Source organism: Cervus elaphus, chromosome 9 (genome assembly GCF_910594005.1).
Source record: "Cervus elaphus chromosome 9, mCerEla1.1, whole genome shotgun sequence".
Classification (NCBI taxonomy): domain Eukaryota; kingdom Metazoa; phylum Chordata; class Mammalia; order Artiodactyla; family Cervidae; genus Cervus; species Cervus elaphus.
The window spans coordinates 78,546,947-78,568,022 of NC_057823.1; positions in this window are offsets into that span (position 1 = coordinate 78,546,947).

Sequence of the window (21,076 nt, forward strand, 5' to 3'; positions counted from 1 at the left end):
AGGATTGTACTGGTGGGAGTTATCAGAAAGATAACTGCACAGCAGCCCTAGAAATCAGCAAAGCTACATTGACACAAAAAAGAAATGGAATTATTAGTCACCTTACTATTTGTTAATGGAGTAATGATAAGTACATGGGAAACTGGGTACATGAAAAAATGAGGCAATACTAATCTTAGAGGAGCCAAAATACTGTATTGAAAAAAAAAATGTGTTTATATCATACAACATGGCTCTATTGTGGTCAGTATTGTGTTATGCTAAGTCACTTCAGTCGTGTCTGACCCTTTTCGACCCTATGGACCATAGCCTGCCAGGCTTCTTTCTCCATGGTATTTTCCAGGAAAGAATACTAGAGTGGGTTGCTATTTCCTTCTCCAGGGGATCTTCACGACCCAGGGATTGGACCAGCGTCTCTTAAGTCTCCTGCATTGGAAGGCAGGTTCTTTACCACTAGCATCACCTGGGTTGATGAAAACCTAATTGCTGTTTCAGATGGTGAATTTTAAATCATTGTAATTAGGCTCAAACACATCTTTATTGATGGAAATAGGAACCATTAAAATCAACACATTTTTGCCAATGAGAAATGAGTTTGTTTATTCCTGTAGCATAGAAATTAATGCTTTGGGATTCAATGAACATTGGAAAGGCTTTTCTATATCCTCTTGGTTGTGGAAATGTTTTCCCTGCAAAAAGTTGGTTGAGATGCTTGAAGAAGTGGTAGTCTGTTGGCGAGAGGTCAGGTGAGTATTGTCGGACATGACTTAGCAACTGGACAACAACAGATGAATACAGTAGATGAGGCAAAACTTCGTACCCCAATTCATTCAACTTTTGAAGCCTTGGTTGTACGACATGTGGTCAGGCATTGTCATGGAGAAGAATTGGGCCCATTCCATGGATCAATGCCAGCTTCAGGCGTTGCAGTTTTCAGCACATCTCATTGATGTGTTGAGCGTACTTCTCAGATGTAATGGTTTCAGCAAGATTCAGAAAGTTGTAGTGGATCAGAGCAGCAGCAGACCACCGAACAGTGACCATGACTTATTTTTTGGATGCAATTTTGGCTTTGGGAAGTGCTTTGGAGCTCCTTCTTGGTCCAACCACTGAGCTAGTCATTGCTGGTTGTCTTACACAATCCACTTTTCGTCACGTCACAATCCAACTGAGAAATGGTTCATTATTGTTGCTTAGAATAAGAGAAGACAACACTTCAAAATGGTGAGTATTTTGATTTGTGGTCAGCTCATGAGGCACCCACTTATCGAACTTTTCACCTTTTCAATTTGCTTCCAATGCCAAACAACCATAGAATGGTTGATATTGAGTTCTTTGGCAACTTCTCGTGTAGTTTGTAAGAGCATCAGTTTTAATCATCCTCTCAGTTGGTCGTTGTCAACTTCGGATGACTAGCCACTATGCTTCTCATCTTCAAGGTTCTCATTTCCTTTACAAAACTTCTTGAACCACCACTGCACTGTACATTCATTACCGATTCCTGGGCCAAATGTGTTATTGATGTTGCGAGTTGTCTCCTCTGCTTTATGACCCATTTGGAACCTGAATAAGAAGATTGCTCAAATTTGCTTTTTGTCTAACATTATTTCCCTAGTCTAAAATAAATATAAAATACACAGCAACTAACGTCATTAACAAAAAAAAGAAAAGCAAGATATGCACATTAAAATGATATAGGACATAACCACATTTATTAATATTTTCATGACAAACCTTAAGTAATTTTTATAAGAATAATCCCATAAAGAATTATGACACAATATTAAAAGCCTGAGAGGAAGGGGTGTGAGTGTGTGTGTGTGTGTGTGTGTGTGTGTGTGTGTTGAGAGAATGATTTAAAAGGTGAATCTGTATTTTCCAAAAGAGGAATAGATTAGAAAAATACCTAAAACCGAAAAATTACAACTAAAAGCATAGTAGAAGCATGTTTTACAGAAATGAGAAGGTAAATGTCACGACATCACCTAAAAATTAGTTTAGGCATGGTGAATCATTGTCTTTTGAAGCAGCTATCAAGGACAGAATGGAGAAAATGAGGAAGACTTGTAGAAACAGTGAATTTTTAACATTATGTACATATAAATTTGACTTAATTAGTTGTGTTTATAGATGCCATGCTCCTTTCCCCAACCTGTGACCTCATTTTACTTTTCCTCAGTCCAATTACTCTAACCCTCTTTCACTCTATTGGCTTTGTGTAGGAATATCTGCCAGCCTTTTATAATGCAGATGCTTAGGTCTACCTTGAATTACTGAACTTCTTGACTACAGACCAAAGTATTAGTAATTTGTTAAACATAGACCATTTAACACTTAGCTAGGTTAGGCATTATTCAGCTAAACTGTGAAAAGGAGTATTACTATGACTTATACTAGATAATGTTTCTTGAGCTGTTGCCAAGTATCAGGATCCATTCCAAATACATTACATGTATCTATTTCTCACTAAAATATTTGAAGTATATACAATTATTTTCATTTCTAGATGAGACTCAAAGAGGTTAAGTAAATTGCTGAGTCACAAAGGTCAACAGTGGTGAAAGCATGATACAAGTCCGCCATCTAATCGTGGATCCGAACAATATTTAATCAATACTCTATGCTGTTCTGCTATGCTAGTCTTACAAAACTTCCCTCATACCTGTTTATTCCTCTATGGTTCAACTAGACCTTGAAAACCATTGTCAGTCATCATCATGAGTTATGTTCATTAATGTTTCCTTTTCTGGTTGGGCTTCCTGGGTGACTCAGGGGTAAAGAATCTGCCTGCCAATGCAGGAGACAGGAGATGTGGGTTCCACCCCTGGTTTGAAAAGATTCACCGGAGAAGGAAATGGCAACCCATTCCAGTATTATTGCTTGGAAATCCCCATAGACAGAGGAGCCTGGCAGGCTACCGTCCATGGGATCACAAAGATTTGGACACAACTGAGCACATATGCATTGTTCTGGTAATGTTGGTATTTCTAACTCTAGAATGAGAGGTAATGACTTTTGATTCATGGAATTCCACATTTAGTGAACAGATTGATAAAGTTATGTCAGGCACAGAGAAGACCCTTGGGGGTCCTGCATTTCTAATCTGTAAGTCATCAACTGTTCCAGAGATTTCTAAACCTGGCTAATTGGAATTTCCATGGGTACTATTATATATAATTTTATATATATACACTAAATCAAAATCACAGAAAGTGTAACTTGAAAACTGCAGTTGAAGAATGCATCCCTGGATATACTGATAATTAACCGAATTTGGAACCACACCACCTATGTGGAGAGTCAGCCTAATCTCGTGTTCCTTTGTCATGCTTCTTGTCAGTAGCAGGAATAACACTTATGCTTAGACAAGGAATTCAAATCACACATCATCAGTATATATTACAAACAGACTCAGCACTAAATATGGAATTAAATAAAACAGAGAGGACATAATCATGGTATGGCTATCTTAGAAGGATTTTTCAATGTTTTTTTTTTTAAGTTATCTTAGAAAACCTGTACATTTTGGTGGTTCTTAACAATAAGAGAACATAGTGAAATTTATTTCTCTCTATTTTTGTCCCATCACATATTGATTGCCAAGTTGAGAGCCACAACCTGGAACTTCATTTAGAATGTCATTCTGCCTTGTTTTGTTCTTTTAGAATCTGACCTTTACTTTATCCAAATATTGTTTTGTCTGTAAATATTAAAATGAGTCGCTGGCCACTCAGTATTGCAAAATAGGTGAAACACTTTAAAGGATTTTCTGGCTGCCACAGAAGCTTTTATTGTGCAAAGTTAATCTCTTAAAAATGTTTTACCATTGACAGCGTCGCTTGCCATAATTAGGCGAGTAAGAGAGTCACTTATGAAGCTGTAACAATTGGGTATTATGCTTTCATCTCAAATAATTTCAAATATTAAATGTTCATAGAGTAGGATTTTAAAAAGGTCTTTGCATCTTAAAGGCCACTTAGGCTATAGTGGAATTGCCTAAGCCCAGCATGTGCCAAAATGTTTTTGCATCTTTAAGTAATAAAATTGTGAGCTCCTGTAGCTATAAGGGAATTTGAGACATTGTCCTGTCCCAAACTCTGTAGCCCAGCTTTTGGTAAGGAGGTCATTTACCCTATCCCAGACATACAGGCATTATTACCTGCCTACTGCAGTGTTTAATAACCTTTCCATCAGGAAATGCTTTTATATATCTGAAATATATTGTTGTCACCCCTCCCCAGAATTCTGGGGGGACAAAAAGGCTGTTTTAAGGTTGAGGGCTCAAGCTGCATAGTAAGTCTTGGGATCCGTTCTCCCGTTTGAAATGTGGTAGCTCTGTAATTTGGTCCTTAGCAGACTACCCAGAGCCATCACCCACAGGTATGTAATTTATGATCTGCACAGAGCACTGAGTAGAATGGTAGCGGAGGAGGCAGGGAGTGGGGTGCTGAACTCACATGCACTCGTGTCTCTAAACGCAGCACCTGCCAGGCTGTCATATTTTGTCCATCCTCGAGGTGTCTTTTTCTCATTGTCTACACCAAGTGTTAGTCGCTTAGTTATGTCTGACTCTTTGCGACCCCATGGACTGTAGCCCGCCAGACTCCTATGTCCATGGAATTCTCCAGGCGAAAATACTGGAATGGGTTGTTCAGGGGAACAACCTGACCCAGGGATGGAAGCCAGGGATCAAACCCGAGTCTCCTGCATCATAGGTAGATTCTTTACTGCCTAAGTCACCATGGAAGCCCTCTACACCAAGGAGGAGCCCACAAGGAAATTTTTTCCCCAAACTAGCTCAAAAGGTGCCCTAATAACAACACTGAAGAGAGTGGCTAGAAATGTGAACCTTAATTCTCAGAGATTCTAGACTTACCTTGGATACTTTTTTTCCCTCTAATAAAAGAAGTTGTGATAAAGCAGATCTAGAGTGAGGGAAGGCCTGGAAATCTGTTTTTTTGTTTGTTGTTTTTGTTTCTTTAAGCAAACACTCCAGGTTACTCAGATGCAGGTATTCCAAAACACTGCTTTCAGAAAAAAAGTGGGTGGGTAGTTTCACTTCATGAGCTTGTTACCTGGTTGTCTAATCAGGCTAGTTGCATTGGGATCATGTAGGCTTGTGACTGTCTGGTTGGACCTCACTTGATTTGCAATCAGAAGCCACTAGAAGTCTTCAGGTTATCCATGAAGTTGACCAGCAACCAGCAATATCCATTTAACTTTTGTCACTACATCTTTCTGCATATTTTCTTATTCTCACATTAGGTATTACCTGCATGTTTTCTTTCCTTTATTCAAAAGACTTTGACTAAGCACCCACTCTGCACATTGCATGATATTTGAAAGACCAGGGTGGTCCAGTCACAATCTAGCATACTGCTTCAGATAAGTACACAAATAACTCCAAATTCAGGGGCAAAGAAATAAATTTCATAAAAATTGCGGTACTTTAAAGTTTAGAGAAGAAGATAAAATACCATCAGTGTTATTGTTATGGGATACATAATTTTATACTGTTTTCACAAGCAAAGGCAGGATTCAGAGATACTAATAATTGGATTAAAAAAATAAAAACTATATCCATTGGTTCATATATTTTATCATTGTTTCCCTTTAGGGTATTAGTTAGTACTGATAGTTAAGTCAATTGACTATGTCATTTCCTATGTGCTATATACAATTATAAATGTGTAAATTTTCAATAGAAATTTTTATCTGATATAAATATGTAGCATAGATTAAAATGACAATTCCTTACAGAGTATATATTTCTAACTTTCAATTTAGATGTTGTTCCAATATTGATTTTTGTATTGCCACTCTAGAAATAAAGTTTGATTTAGATTTGACAGCATAATGATTTAAATATGTTAAATTGTTTTATCTCTGACAGTTTATTGTTTTAGCTGTTTGGTGTATAACAGTATTGCTTAGATTGTAATCTCCTTTGACTACTAGTTTCTAGACGGGGAATGAAAGCAGGCTGATTTTTGACATCTAGGCATGAAAGTAAGAACTGTCATCATCAGACTATTTTCTAGCTTATAATCATATAAGAGGACACCTGCATCTCTTAGCTACACATTTACTACTACATTTCACATGAGGTAATATGAGTAAATTAACAATCCTTTTGAAACTGTGTATGTAGGGTCAGTCAGAGCATATTCTTATCTGATCACAGGGTTAGACAAATACGTAAAATTTGTGAGGGTTGGAAAGGTGAGTTTGGAAGTTCTTAAAAGAACTTACAATCTATCTGAGTTTAACCTGAATTTCTCATTCATGAAATGGAGATAATAGTAGGAGCTTCTTGATGGATTTTGCTGAGGAGAAATGAGATGGTATGTTTGGCCTTAGAGCAGTGCCTTTCTACATGGAATAAGTGCTTTAATTTAACCAAGCAGATGTTTATTGAGCATATACTATGTGGCAAGCATGCTGTTCTAGTTGCTGAGGAAACAGAGATTTAAAAAATAAACAAAAAACAGTCCCTGACCTGGTAGGCCTTGTAGGAGAGGAGACATGATGTTGAAGGTAACTCCAAATTCAGAAAGCAGGCAGTAATATGCTTCTTTATTCTTAGTCACTCAAGAATTAGTAGTTCCATTAATTGCATACCCAATTGTGTTCATTACCTATAAACCAATGACTTAAAGATAGGATGCCCTTTGCTCAACTCACTCTTTCTTTCCCTTCTATAACTTTGGATAAACTCTATTAAAGGTAGGATGTAACAGAAAAAAATACCCACAAGAGTATCATAATTTCCCATCTCATTACAGTTTAGATCAGTTTTGAATGATGACTGGACAAAACACTCACCTTCTCTAGGTATCAGCTTCCTCAGTTGTTTCCCCTTGTTGTTCAATCGCCCAGTCATGTCTGACTCTGCGACCCCATGGACTGCAGCATGCCAGACCTCTTGTCCCTCATCATCTCCCAAAGTTTGCCCAAGTTCATGTCCATTGCATTGGTGATACCATCCAGCTATCTCATCCTCTGATGCCCTCTTTTCCTTCTGCCTTCAATCTTTCCTTGCATCAGAGTCTTTTCCAGTGAGTCAACTGTATGCATCAGGTGACAAAATTACTGGAGCTTCAACTTCAATATCAGGCCTTCCAACGAGTATTTAGGGTTGATTTCTTTTAAGACTGACTGGTTTGATCTTCTTGCTGTCCAAGGAACTCTCAGGAGTCTTCTCCAGCACCACATTTTGAAAGCATCAATTATTTGGCGCCCTGCCTTTTTTACGGCCCAGTTCTCACAACCATATGTGGCCACTGAGAAGACCGTAACCTTGACTATACAGACCTTTATTGGCAGAGAAATGTCTCTGCTTTTCAACACACTGTCTAAGTTTTTCATAGCTTTCTTGCCAAGAAGCAAACGTCTTCTGATTCCCTGGCTGCAGTCACCATCTGCAGTGATTTTAGAGCCCAAGAAGAAGAAATCTGTCACTACTTCCACCTTTTCCCCTTCTATTTGCCATGGGGTAGTAGGGCTGGATGCCATGATCTTAGTTTTTTAATATTTAGTTTTAAGACATCTCTTTCACTCTCCTCCTTCACGCTCATCAAGAGGTTCTTCAGTTCCTCCACTTTCTGCCATTAGAGTAGTATCATCCACATATCTGAAGTTATTGATATTTCTCCTGCCTATTTTGATTCTAATTTGTAACTCATCTGGTTCATTAAGATCTTTTTTGTACAGTTCTTCTCTACCATTTCTGTCCTTATTGTGCCCATCTTTGGGTAAAATGTTCCCTTGATATTTCCCCCAGAGGTTACACTTATAAAGGAAAAAAGAAAAGGAAAGAAAAAAATAATTATTTAGTAAGTACTTATTTAATGCCTGTTCTATGCCAGATAATGTTCTAGGAGTTAGGGAATCAGATGACTTGATGAATTATAATTAAGACAGAGGTTATATAAAAGTGCTAGGGAATAGAAAAGAATAAGGGGATGACAAGGAAGTGTGTATGGAGGGGTAGTTTTGTTTTGTTTGTTTGTTTTTTGCATATGTGTTGCCAGAAAAGACTTCCTTAGGAGGAAGACGTGAGGAAAGTACAAAAGAAAGCATGTATATAATGATAGAAGGGCTTTCCAGGTTGAAATAACAGGAAGTACAAAGGCCCTGAGGTAGGAAAGAAGGAATATGTCTTAAAAGCCACAACAGGAACTTTATATTTTTCTCTGCATGAAACGGAAAGATCTGAAATCTGAAGAGATTTAAGCAGAGCAGTTGAGATGAGTGTTTATCAGTATCAGAATGAACAAGGTGAAAAGGAGACAACAGAGTCAGACAAAATATATTTTTCTTGAGCATTCACCTGCCACACGTGACTCTTTGACAAGTTGAGTGATGTCAAAGGTTTTCATTTGCGGGGGGTGGGGGGGCATGATATTATACATATGTATACGTGTGTGTGTGTGTGCATATTTCTATACACAGAGAAGTTGTGTTTAGGCATAGTGTTTCAATTTTTTTTGATCCCTTCTTGGTGATTCTCTTTTAACTGTAGTAGATCTCTTAGAGGAAAATATTTGACTGAGGCCATACATCAGAACTTAATCCTTTAGATTATTTGGAAAGGTGGGGGAAAAAAAAGAAACTCATCATCATTTTAAAGAAGAGAGTCATCCTGGAATTGCAATATAAATAGAGGCCAATTTAGGCAAGAGACATAAGGAGAGTCTGGAAATCTCTTTCAAGATGTGATAAATTATCCATGTGTGAATATCATTACACGTAAAAATCTTCATTGGATGGAAAACTCCATGCAGTTTGTCCAAGTTTAGAAACTGTGGAAGCATAGTAGATAAAGATCCTAATAGAAATACACAGAAATGTTAAATAAAAATATCATTGGTAAGGGTTTTAGGTATTATGGCTTTTTCCTTTGACCAAAGAATCTGAAGTATTCACTTTGATTTAGGATTTCAAAATTTTGAGTAATATCATTATTGTTTTTATAGAGAGATTAAACCTAGCCAGAGGTCATATTGTTCTGAACATTGTACTGTCTCTTTAAAAAGATTGACATGCTGTGTGAATTGTGAATCTCTGCTTTGTTTTTAAAAACAAATGGATACATTTCCCATTTAAATAGTGGTCTTTACTGTCTGCCCTTTGAATAAATGCTGGGAAAGTGTCTGATGTGCATGTATTTATCTTACAGCTTGACAAATGGAATTAATGCCAAAGTGTTAAGCCATTACTGTGTAGGGGAATAGAGGTCTTACAAATACATTTGCTATTTCACTTTCTCTGCATGTTCTGTGCATTGAAGCCTGGTTTAATGGCATCCTCAGAAACTGTATGGTCTGTTAAATGGTAGTGGTGATAAAATATGGTTGGCCACTGCTTCCAAAAGAATAGCTTTATTTGGTAATAAATTCACAGTGTTGGAAGGGTGAGGATTGGAGTCAGACGTGTAAGGTAAACACCCAAAAGGAGGAACCAGTTAATGCCCCCCAACCTCTAGAAGCATATTCTGTGATCCTGGAGTTTCTCCTTCTTAGACAAAGAACCAGCCACTACCAGCAGCAACTATCATCTCAGGGGAGTTTCTCATGGTGAATGCAAAGGCATGGGCACCTCATAGTCCATATCTCTCAAGATATTATTTGCAGCTGTGACTTGCTTTCATCCTCCACAAGCATTACAACCACCAGAGAGACATGGCAGCGGTCTGGGATGCCCTGATTTATGAGAATACAAACCACATATTTTGAAAAAGAAGAGCAAATAAATCTCTTAGTCCTCCCTTCCTTATGAGGTATTTCTCCCTCCCACTCACCCCCTCTCTTTTCTCATACCCCCTTTCCTTCCCATTTCAAAGCAGACCCCGGCCTCCACCACCCCCAGGGATAGGAAAGCCTCAAGGCAAAACGAAATCAAAGTACTATAGTTAATTCTTAGCCTTCTGGGTTTCCCAGAGCCTTGGTCTTTCAGATTTAAAGAAGTTTTGAGGATAATTTTGATAATAATCAGTGATGTTTGCCCTAATTTGCCTTGTCATATTGAGAACCTAGCTCTTGTACTTGAGGATACAGTTTCACTGCATTTTCTCACTGCATCTGAATTAGCTATTTTTTTGTCTAAATCAAAACATCTTTTCTCCTAATGGCAGGGACTCTGTCCTATTCATCTCTAAACCTCACAATGCCTTAGATCAGTGCTTTGGACCAAGTAGATGCATATTCAATGCTTCAGTTGAATTATATAAAAAAATATCCTACCTCCTACCTCCTACTAAAAGAAATTTTAGTCAGTTAGGCATCCCATACCCTGCCTAGCCAATGCAAGACTATAGATGAAAGATTTTCTGTATGCTTCTTGTTTCAAATTACCATTTTTCCTCAGTGAATGGAATAGCATTATCGCTGAACTTGTTTTTAAATTGAAACACTAAGAATGATTAAAGTTTGGTATTATTTACCTATCAAAAGTTGTTTTCTACTGAATATTCTTCCTTAAAAATATTCAAATTTTCTAAAGCCATTCTACCAGATAATCTAAATCCATAGGACACAAAGTAGCAATTTTATTTGATGCTGACATATTCTCTTTAGGTTTTCCTTTAAAGCATGTCTATGAGAAATCCACTGAGCATAAAAAAAGAACCTCTATTTCTAGTATCCACTGATGCCTTTTTGAGCTTCCCTTGGCTGGGAATTTAGCATTAACAAAGGGATTTGTGATGTCTTATATACTCTGTTCTCTAATGTAATATTCGTCTGTGATATCATTCATAATTACTATATATTTAAATCTCAGTTTGCAGTTCAGGTGTCAAAGGAGAAAGAGTACTGGGAAAGTCTTCATTATCAGTTATGAGCTGCTGTAAAACTTACAGTGTTAAAACATCCCTTGAAATAGACATTAGAGACCTGAAAAAGGGATAATATAAAATTGATCAAAACCTGTATTTCAAAGCAACTTTCCCCACCATCCAGGGGAAAAAAAAAAAAAAAAAGAGGCTTCAGATAGAGTGGTTTAGGGTTATTTCATATATGAACACTTAAAACCAGGTAGACAGGCCTCTCCTTTATTGAAAAACTTTATTAGAAAATGGATATGTCAGGGGAGTTTGTAATTACCTCGGTTCTGTCTGTCACAACAAAAATTTGAAGCAAAGGACAGACCAGTGTTACAGCCCTTGGACAGAACAGTGTTCTGTCCAGCTCCATGTTACAGCTCAGTTTTATTTAGAGTAAAGGAAAATACATCCTCAAGTTGAGGCGTGAGGGCGGGGCAGGGATGGGTGGGACAGGGAGGGGCGGGGGGACCACCCAGAAGACTCAAGAGAAGAGAAGGCCCCCTGCCCAATTTTGGCTCCTCTTTTTATGTTTTTTTCCCCTCCCCCTGAGCCTTCCCTTTGTAAATTGAGCTAGCCAAAAGGGCTGTTTGTTTTACCTGAGGTTCTCACTCAGGTCCTCAGACCTTCCTTTGTTCTATTTTTGAGGGCTTTTCCCTTCTTTGTCTTTTAGCCACCACCATTCTGGACTCCTTTTTCCTATTAACTATCTAACAGATAGATACATAGATCAATAAATACAAGGATAGATGGATACACTAGGTAGGGAATAAATTTCAAAACTAAACCAGCTCACCATGAACCTCATCTCTCTAAGGTGAAAAAACCACAGAGACTCATTGGCTGCAAAGGTTAATCAAGATTCTGGGGGGACATCTCCAGTGTAGCAACTGACAAGCATTTCATTAGGGAAGCAGTCTGAAGCTTCAGTGATTCTGGAGAGCAAACCCACCAGCAGCCAGATTGCTGGGAGGTGGAGAGATCAGAGCTGAATGGGGTGAGTGGACTTGAATATTGACAAAGGTCTACATCTCTTTCTGAAATGGAACCCATCCACTCTCCCCAGAAATCTTTCTGCCCACAGCCACATAGCACTTAGCAGCAGCCTTGCCTGTCATTGGATTGTGGATTCCCACACTTGAGAACTTAATAGATCATTAGTCTTCCCATCAGAAAATCCATACTTTGGAATTCTATCTTACCCCTATGCATATGTTAATATATGTCCACACCCAAACTGTGAATAATGTATTTCAGTTTCATTCTGGCTTCAGATAGTACACAGGGACTCTGGTAATAGTTTTTCATTCCTGATTCCCATCCATTCCACTTGTTTGGGAAGAAAAATAAAGCTTAATATAATTATTTTTATTGTTAATATAATTATTTTGTTGTTGTTTGGTTTTATTTGTTTGAATATTGATTTTGATTTCTCAGACCTAATCACTGTGTTGAACCAGGTATAGTCTTCCCCTAATACTATTAGAAATTGGGAACCAAACTTATTTGTTCTAGACAGAGACCAAGATGACTACTTTGGAGATCATAATGATGTAAAAGCAACATTTGAAGTATAGGATATGAAATCACAGCTCAGTAACAAATTCTCATAGCAAGAATGGTTTGTAATAATTATGGCCAGATTATTAGTTGGGGAGAAAATTAGAGGCATACAAGAGGAAATTCCAAGACATATATTATGGAAAGAGGACCAAAATTATTTTTATATTTATTTTGTACTATCTGTGTGTCCTTGTGTTTATTTATAAAACCTTAGAACAAGAGTCTAGTAGTTTTTAAGTTGTTGCCAGGATCTTGAGTTGGCCTGTTGTAGTTATGTCATGAGTATTAGAATAGTTTCCAGGTCTTCTGCCTTCTATTGCCTTATTTTCCTGGATTTCTTACTGAAGATAAATGCCCCACACATCACACAGTCACGTAACAAATGTCTTATGATCTGCAAAGCCAGTCTCCAAAGTAAATACAAAAACCTGAACATACTTTGTCAGCAGCTTATCAAAAGGCATTTTTTTGTTGTTGGTCTTATTTTTCCTTTATATTGGGTTCGAAGGCAAGTTTTATATTTGACAGACTAAATGAACACTTGGACAGCAATTGATTGTCTCCATCACATCCCTGGTGGATATGCATCCACCTTGTTTTCCAATAGGGCAGCAAGGGCTCAGAATCGTCAGCCTTAGCACAGATCCCCAAGGATTGGGTATGGCAAAAAAGCTGACACACCTGTGTTACCCCGGGCTCTGGTCATCAAAGGCAGGGTCAGGGATGGGGCAGAATCTGCCTCTCTTGCTGTTTTCCTGATCCTCTAGATGGATTGATTACTTTGATCCTTAAAGCAGCAAAGCTGACATTTCTCAGAAACACTCAACTCATTGTCTCCCAGTTTTGACTAGCAGGACATTTTACCACAGTAGTCTGCTCCTCAGAATCACGAATTCAAGATTGGCAGAGAGACAGTCACCCCTGACTGTCCTGTCCATGTCACTTGCCCACTATGGAAACACGTGCATATTTAACAGGAGACCTTTCAGTGGTGAAAGCAGCACATTACAGGCAAATACACTTATTATAACGTTAAATGACTAAAACTGTTTATTCTGTGAACATAATGGTTTTCTGTGTCTTCAGTTCGTCTTAATCTGTTTTAGTGCCCAGCTTCTCTCAAAAACCTCTTTTGAATGCAGAGTTATTCATTTCAGAGAATAGCTGTAAGAGGAAGAAGAATAAAACAAAATTAGCAGTTGATCAAGAGTACTTCAGGCTGCCACCCTTTCCATTAACGAGTTGATTTGATGTGAGTGCAATGCTTTTCCTGATACATTATGATAGAATAACCCTGACAGAAAGGAAAACCAAAGAAAACGAAAACTAAGATACAGCCGCCTGCCACCCTTTCTATTAGCATTTTAATTTGCTGGTATCTGGGTGGTGTCTTAGTCTTAGTTCCCAGGGAAGGCTTTCTCATGTAAGAGAGTGCCTTATCTTTATCAAGTGATCCTGAGTTTTCTTAAGGGTTTAGTTACTTAGTTAGTTTCTAAAGATTACCTTTTCGTTTCCATTGATAATAGAAGGTATTTGGCAGACACTGCTTCACAGACAAAGTCTAACACTGGCTCTTGATGACAGATTGTAAATCTTCTTCATGACAGTTTGTAAGTTTGTATATTCAGTTTCACACACACATACACACACATGCACACACACACACACACACACACACAGAGTCCCTCTGTTAGTATCCTTGTTCAAGTGGCTGGCTTTCTGCAAGAAAGATGAATCAATAGTCAAATTTTCATTCCTTTTGCTTTAAACTAACCACTGCCTTAAAAAAGAATAGAATAGAAAAAAAAATTAACGAGCCAATTCATCATTCATTGAAATCACCAATTAATTCTACAACATTGGGTTAAGAGAAAAAAAAAATTACATCTCAAATGGATGTTTGTTGCACACACACAGAAATGAAGCTGAGACATTTTTTGATTCTAGCTTTGTCAAGTTCATCGTTCTTCCCCTAGGGGCTTTCTAGAACTAGACTCTGTGACCTGGCTTCCTATGTCAAATGTGGGGTTTAAGAATTGTGGAGTTAGAACCATCGTAAAGAAATGTTTTCATTTTTCCTGAAATCTTAACTCAAAACACTTTATTTTCATGCTGGATTGATCAGTTATCAACTGGAAGCAAAGGACATGAGTCCATTTCAACGTTTTTAAGGATGACAGTATCTTCTATAATAACTTAATCTCTCTCTCTTTTTTTTTAATTTACACCCTCTCTCAGCATCTACAAAGACTCCAAACGTTTTCTGTACTCCTGTGTTTGGAAACAAAAAGGATCAGAAAATTTGAGAACAAATAAACAAAAAAACAGATTTTTATTACTATCATTTTTAACCGAAGGGAAAAATAATTTTCTTTGAGTTCCTTAAGTTGCCACCCAGTAGAACTAGGTCTCTGGCTCACTGTGTTTTTATATTTTTCTGAGACTTTGTGTTAAAGCTTCCCTTTTCAAAATCATTTCTCATATGCATATTCCCTAACTAAGAGTCTTTTCACATCAAAGTTACACTTTGAAGCTTTCTAGCAAAGTAGCAGCTAGGCAATCTATGACAACAGCAATAATTTATTTGTATCGTTTTATCGGAGAAAAAAAAGTTTCATCCTTATTTAAATAGCAGTTTTAAAGCCTAATTAACTAAATTGATAGCTTTATATATGTAAATTGCCATAACAGAGGAAGGAAATATGCAAGTTGGGGTGGGGGCGGGGAGAGGGGGCAGTCTGCACAAGTCTAATAGTGCTGGCTTTATTAAAAGGATCTGTATGCTTCCCATGTTTTCTGAAGCCTGTCTGTGGGGTTATAATGTTTAATAGGGGCATCTCTATCAGAACGAATTTAAACGTTTAGAAGCTAATCTACCCACAGGCTTAGGAGAATGAGACCTGTTCATTATTTAGAGATTTATTACTTTGATGCCTTTATATGAAGATGCACTAGTGCCCTTTAAAAATCAGATTCAGGAAAAGAAAAACAAAGTCTCACCCAGTTAGCCCAGTGACCAAAGGCAGTGTAGATGATGTTGGCAAAAGTGTTTTTATTACCTGGCAAATGCCTGTGTATCTGGTATATATACTATAAAGCTGTGATAACAGCTTATCTTTGTATAAAACACAGTCATGTATAAACATATTTAGCATACATTTCCCTATGTATATTTAAGTATTACACTATTAAATATACTACTTGTATAACAGTCATATTAAAGTGTTATTTTCATTTACATAAAGCTTATTCAGTACATACTTACTCATTTGTAACTTTATATAAAACATTTATTAGATTGAACCAACTGAAATTTCTGGTGTGCAACTGTATTTGACCTATGAAAATAGTTATTCTATGTAATTTCAATGGACTCTGTATGTGTGTGTGAATTGCTCAGTCATATTTGATTTGTTACCCCATGGACTGTAGCCCACCAGGCTCCTCTGTCCATGGGATTCTCCAGGCAAGAATCCTGGAGTGAGCAGCCATTTTCTCCTCCAGGAGATCTTCCCAAGCCAGGGATCAAACCCAGGTCTCCCAAAATCCAGGCAGACTCTTTTCCGCCTGAGCTACCAGGGAAGGTGTCAATGGACTATACATAGAAGTAAATATAATTGCAGTTGATATATATGCACTGAAAATAAAATATGGAATAGTTTTGCTAGTGATTCTTTACTTTGATCCTAAAAATGGTGAAAGCGATGGATTCCTCCTTAGAAAAATGCAAGATGATAGAAAATTCTGTGTACAGTTTTAGGGTGTTCTCAGTATCACATAATGTATCCACTCTCTTAAGAACCTTTACCCATTGCATGAGGATGTATAAAAAGGCCCACAAAAAATAAAAAAGTTTAAAAAATTAAATAAAATAAATAAAAAAATTAAAAAAATTTTTTAATTAAAAAAAAAAAAAGAAGGCCCACAGGGGAGAATCAAATAGTGTCTTGAGGACTTGTTGGCCTAATGGACAGAGAAGCCGGGCAGGCTGCAGGTCATGGGGCTGCAAAGAGTAGGACACAGCTTAGCGACCGAGCAACAGCAGTAAGGAGGGTTGATAGAAGGCCCTGCACCCACAAGGATTTCTCAATGACCACTTTGTGGAGAAAAACTACAGGCTAAGGACATTAGAGTTTGTTCTCTGGATAATTAATGCCCGCCCCCCTCCCCAACTTTGGCCTCCTCTGGCTCTTTTCTCGGAGGCTTAGATTTTTTGCTGGTGAGGAAGGCAAGAGCAATTATTCTTTCAGACCCTAAACTGTAGACTTTAGACCGAATTTCATCTCTGTCCTAATCCACCAATTTTTCCATTGTGTTATTTCATCCCTGAGACCATTTTCTTGGCAATCAGAGTAAACTGTGAGCATGAACCTAAATAAGGGACTCTAGGAAAAGCCTGGAGGAGCTCATGATGAGCACCCAAGATAAAAATCTTTGTTCTGAGGGTTAGTTTACCTTGGAAGGGTAAATAACATAATGGGTTCTTTGAGCGTAAGCATCTCTTAAAGACCGCCCATCTTCATTTACCTCTTTGAAATGCATGGTGACAACACATTGATATTGCTGAGGTTAATGACTGGCTGATTAACAACAGAGAGAGTATTTGCAGGCAAATGAGCTGTAATAATTGTTGCGGGAACTCCTTTGAAGAAAATGTTTTAAATAGGCTTGTAAGGGCTCTTGAAATGGCTTCTTCACTCCTCCTGACAAACCCCTCCCTCTTCTTTTCTTACCTTCTGTACTCTCTCCAGGAGAGGGGAAGAGAAAACTCCAGCAATGCTATCCTGAATAATCTCAAAAGCTAAACAGCCGTGCTGGGTCATCCTGTCTGAGCTTTTTGGGGTAGCACTCTCTTTAATTGGGTGTCATTTACACTTTTAGCCACTTTGATCTGTAGTCTAGGTTTGCTAATTTAGTAAATGAGTTAGAATTTAAAATCTAGGAAGACTCAGTGTGATTTCCCTGTGCTTTAGAAAAGGAGTCTGGCATTTATTCAAAACCACGCAAGTGGCAATATTATGCTATTTTTAATCTGCAAGGACCAACTGCATGGAGTTATAAAAAGGAGTGTTTCTCAACTTCTTTTAAATCTGTGTACTATTTTGATAACTGGAAGTACTTAGTCTCTCTGGTTTCCAAATCTCATTAAACTTAGGTTGATTTTCTTCCTTCCCTTAAGAATCATAACTTCTGCCATGTATAATTGCCAAAGTGACAGTGACCTTCAAAATTTAGCATGCCTCAAAATCACCTAGAGGGCTGTAAAAAAAAAAAAAAAAACTTTAAGGCCCCACCTCCAGAATTTCTATTTCATGCCTTAGTATGTCTGGAATGGGGCCTGATTGTATTTCTAACAAAAAAAAGTTGATACAGTCAGCTGCTGCTAGCCCTGGGACCATGCTTTGAGAACACCATTCTTGATATATAGTCAATATCATATGCCTCCTCATATAGAGAGACAGCTGCAGCTCGTCCACCCATCCCCAACCCACCATTCTCCCCCTGTGTACATACAGATAGACACAACCAAAGTCTACTGCCTAGGAGAAACGCGTAGGCAATCACCGGGCCATTGTGTTTTGTTTTAACTGTTCTTTTTATTCTTGCTTTTAGCCATTCACTTAGTCAACATGCATTCATAGGCAACTTCCTGGGCCTACTACAAGAAACTGAGGTCCTGGAGTTGCAAAAGTGACTGCTGGCAGTCTGTAGTCTGATTAAGGACTTTGCTAAAAGCCCTGTCATCCTGGGAAAGAAGGGCAGTGCATTAAGGTGCCCCTGATGAATGGAATCATTACAGTACCAAGAGAATGAGATATGGTGATCAAACTTCACTCGTCCACATTTCCATTCATTTCCATAGTATTTCTCTTTCAATTCCTTCACTTAGAAATATATTTTCAAAAGTGATCATGACATCATTATCTTGAAAGTGAAAATGGTAAAATGTCATAAGTAGAAGGGAACTGAAAATAAAAAGACATCTACAACACAACAAGCCCATTAAATTCTGGCTACCCACTATTAGCTAGAGAAGGGTCTGTGCCCGAGGGTCTCTTGGTGAAAAAAAAGGAGATGAACAAACACTAAAGGAATATTAAAGATATTCTAGCAAAGCATAGAGATGTTCATTTTGATGTTATCAGAATTGTTGAAAGGCCATATGGAAGAGGAGACTTTCTTCTACAAAATTCACTATTATTTATTTCTATGTCAAATGTGCTATCTGTAAGTCTATTAGGATCACCAGTATCATCTGTTTCTGTTTTAAATAAAGGAAATAAAGAAATAAAACTCAGCTAGAAAGAGCACCAAAGTGCAAGAAAAATGGGGTTGACAGACTGAAGTAATAGTCTGTAACCACTAACAAGACAGGCTGGCAAATGAGGAGGGGATGTTAAAATGTGGTATGCAGAGCTGGAAGATGTAGAATGAACTGCCCCCTTCTTCATGGAGGCCCCTCATACCATCTGCATGGCCCTACCTTGGAAGCCTAAACTTCATTCTAATCTTTCTTGTCTCATTTTTCAGTTATACTGAGATATAATTGATATACAACATTAGTTTAAGGTGTATGACATAATGATTGATATGTGTATATATTATGAAATTATCACCATGATAAATTTAGGTAACATCCTTCACCTCCCATAGTTACACATTTTTTCTTGTGATGAGAACTTTTAGGGTCTATTCTTTTAACAACTTTCAAATATACAATACAGTACTCTTAACTATAGTCAACACAGTGTACATTACATCCCCAGAACTTATCAATCTGAAAACTGAAAGTTTGTACCTTTTGACTACTTTTGCCAATTTTCCTAGTCTGATCCTGCCTCTGATAATCACCACTCTGTTCTTTGTTTCTGAGGTGATTTTTGTTGTTTTTTTAAATTTCACATGTGAGCGATATCATATAGTATCTATCTTTCTTTTTCTGACCTGTTTCATCTAGCATAACGCCCTTGAGGTCCATCCATGTTATAACAAGTGGCAGAATTTCCTTCTTTCTCATTTATTGTTCAGTTGCTAAGTTGTGTTCGACTCTGCAGTCCCGTGGACTGCAACACACCAGCTCCCTGTCCTTCACCAACTCCCAGAGTTTGCTCAGATTCATGCCCATTGAGTCGGTGATGCTATCTAACCATCTTATTCTCTGCCAACCCCTTCTTCTTTTACCTTCAATCTTTCCTGGTATCAGGGTCTTTTCCAATGAGTTGGCTCTTCCCATCAGATGGCCAAAGTATTGGAGCTTCAGCTTCAGCATCAGTCTTTCTAATGAATATTCAGGGTTGATTTCCTTTAGGATTGACTGGTTTGATCTCCTTGCATTCCAAGGGACCCTCAAGAGTCTTCTTCAACACCACAGTTCAAAAGCGTCAATTCTCGGGTGCTCAGCCTTCTTTATGGTCCAACTCTCACATTGGTACACCACTGCTGGGGGGAAAAAAAACATAGCTTTGACTATACAAACCTTTGTCAGCAAAATGAAGTCTCTGTTTTTTAATATGCTGTCTAAGTTTTAGCTTTTCTTCGAAGGAGCAAGAATCTTTTAATTTCATGGCTACAGTCACCATCTGCAGTGATTTTGGAGCCCAAGAAAATAAAATCTGTCTATGTATACATCACATTTTCTTTATCCATTCATCTGTTGATGGATGCTTAGGTTCTTTTCATACCTTGGCATGAAATAAATAAATCAAATTGTAAATAATTCAGGGTTTCCCTGGTGGCTCAGACGGTAAAGAATCTGCCTGCAATGCGAGAGACCTGATTCAATCCCTGGGTCCGGAAGATCTCCTGGAGAAGGGAATGGCAACCTACTCCAGTATTCTTGCCTGGAGAATCACATGGACAGAGGAGCCTGGCGGACTACAGTCAGTGGGGTCACAAAGAGTCGGACATGAGTGAGTGACAAATTTTACATTTGAATCTAATGTTCTTAATGCAAAACAATGGCCAAAATATCATGAGAAACTTTAACAAATATTTCTAAAGGTGTTTTCATTGCCCTGAATATGTCTTACTACTATATGAAAGTGCAGTTGCAACAGCAAAATTAGGGGGTCCTGTTTTATTATAGTGATTGTTTTTGCAATCCATATTTCTGATGTATGAACTAGAGAATATTGTGTCATGTCAGAAAGCATCCATGATTGTAACTATCACCTTGGCTAGGCAGCAAAGTAAAGAAATCAACTTCTTTTCTGGGCCAATGATAAATATCATAAGTATGACAAAGAATCAGAAAACCGTTTGACATCAAAATGGGAATAGTGATTACTGACAAATAACTGACAAATAATACTCTATCATTCCACCTCTAACATCATTGCATATAGGTTAAATCCATATTTATTGGACTGAAATAATATGAATAAAATACAGATGGCAATGATGATGAAGACAAAGAAGGAGAATAAAAGAGGATAAATAAAACTTATTTGAAAAAAAAAAAACTTATTTGATACTACTTTTCTTTTCTATTTTTGACATAGAATATCTCAGTTTGTTCTTAAACTCATTTAACAAATAATGAAACTTGACTCTAGACAGTAACATAATCTCCACAGATCACCTTTTTGATTAATATCATAGTCACTAAGAGGAACCAATTATAATTTTCAGTCCCACTCAATGAAAACTAGTTATAAGAATAATAGTATTAGTTATAAAATAGCAATAATA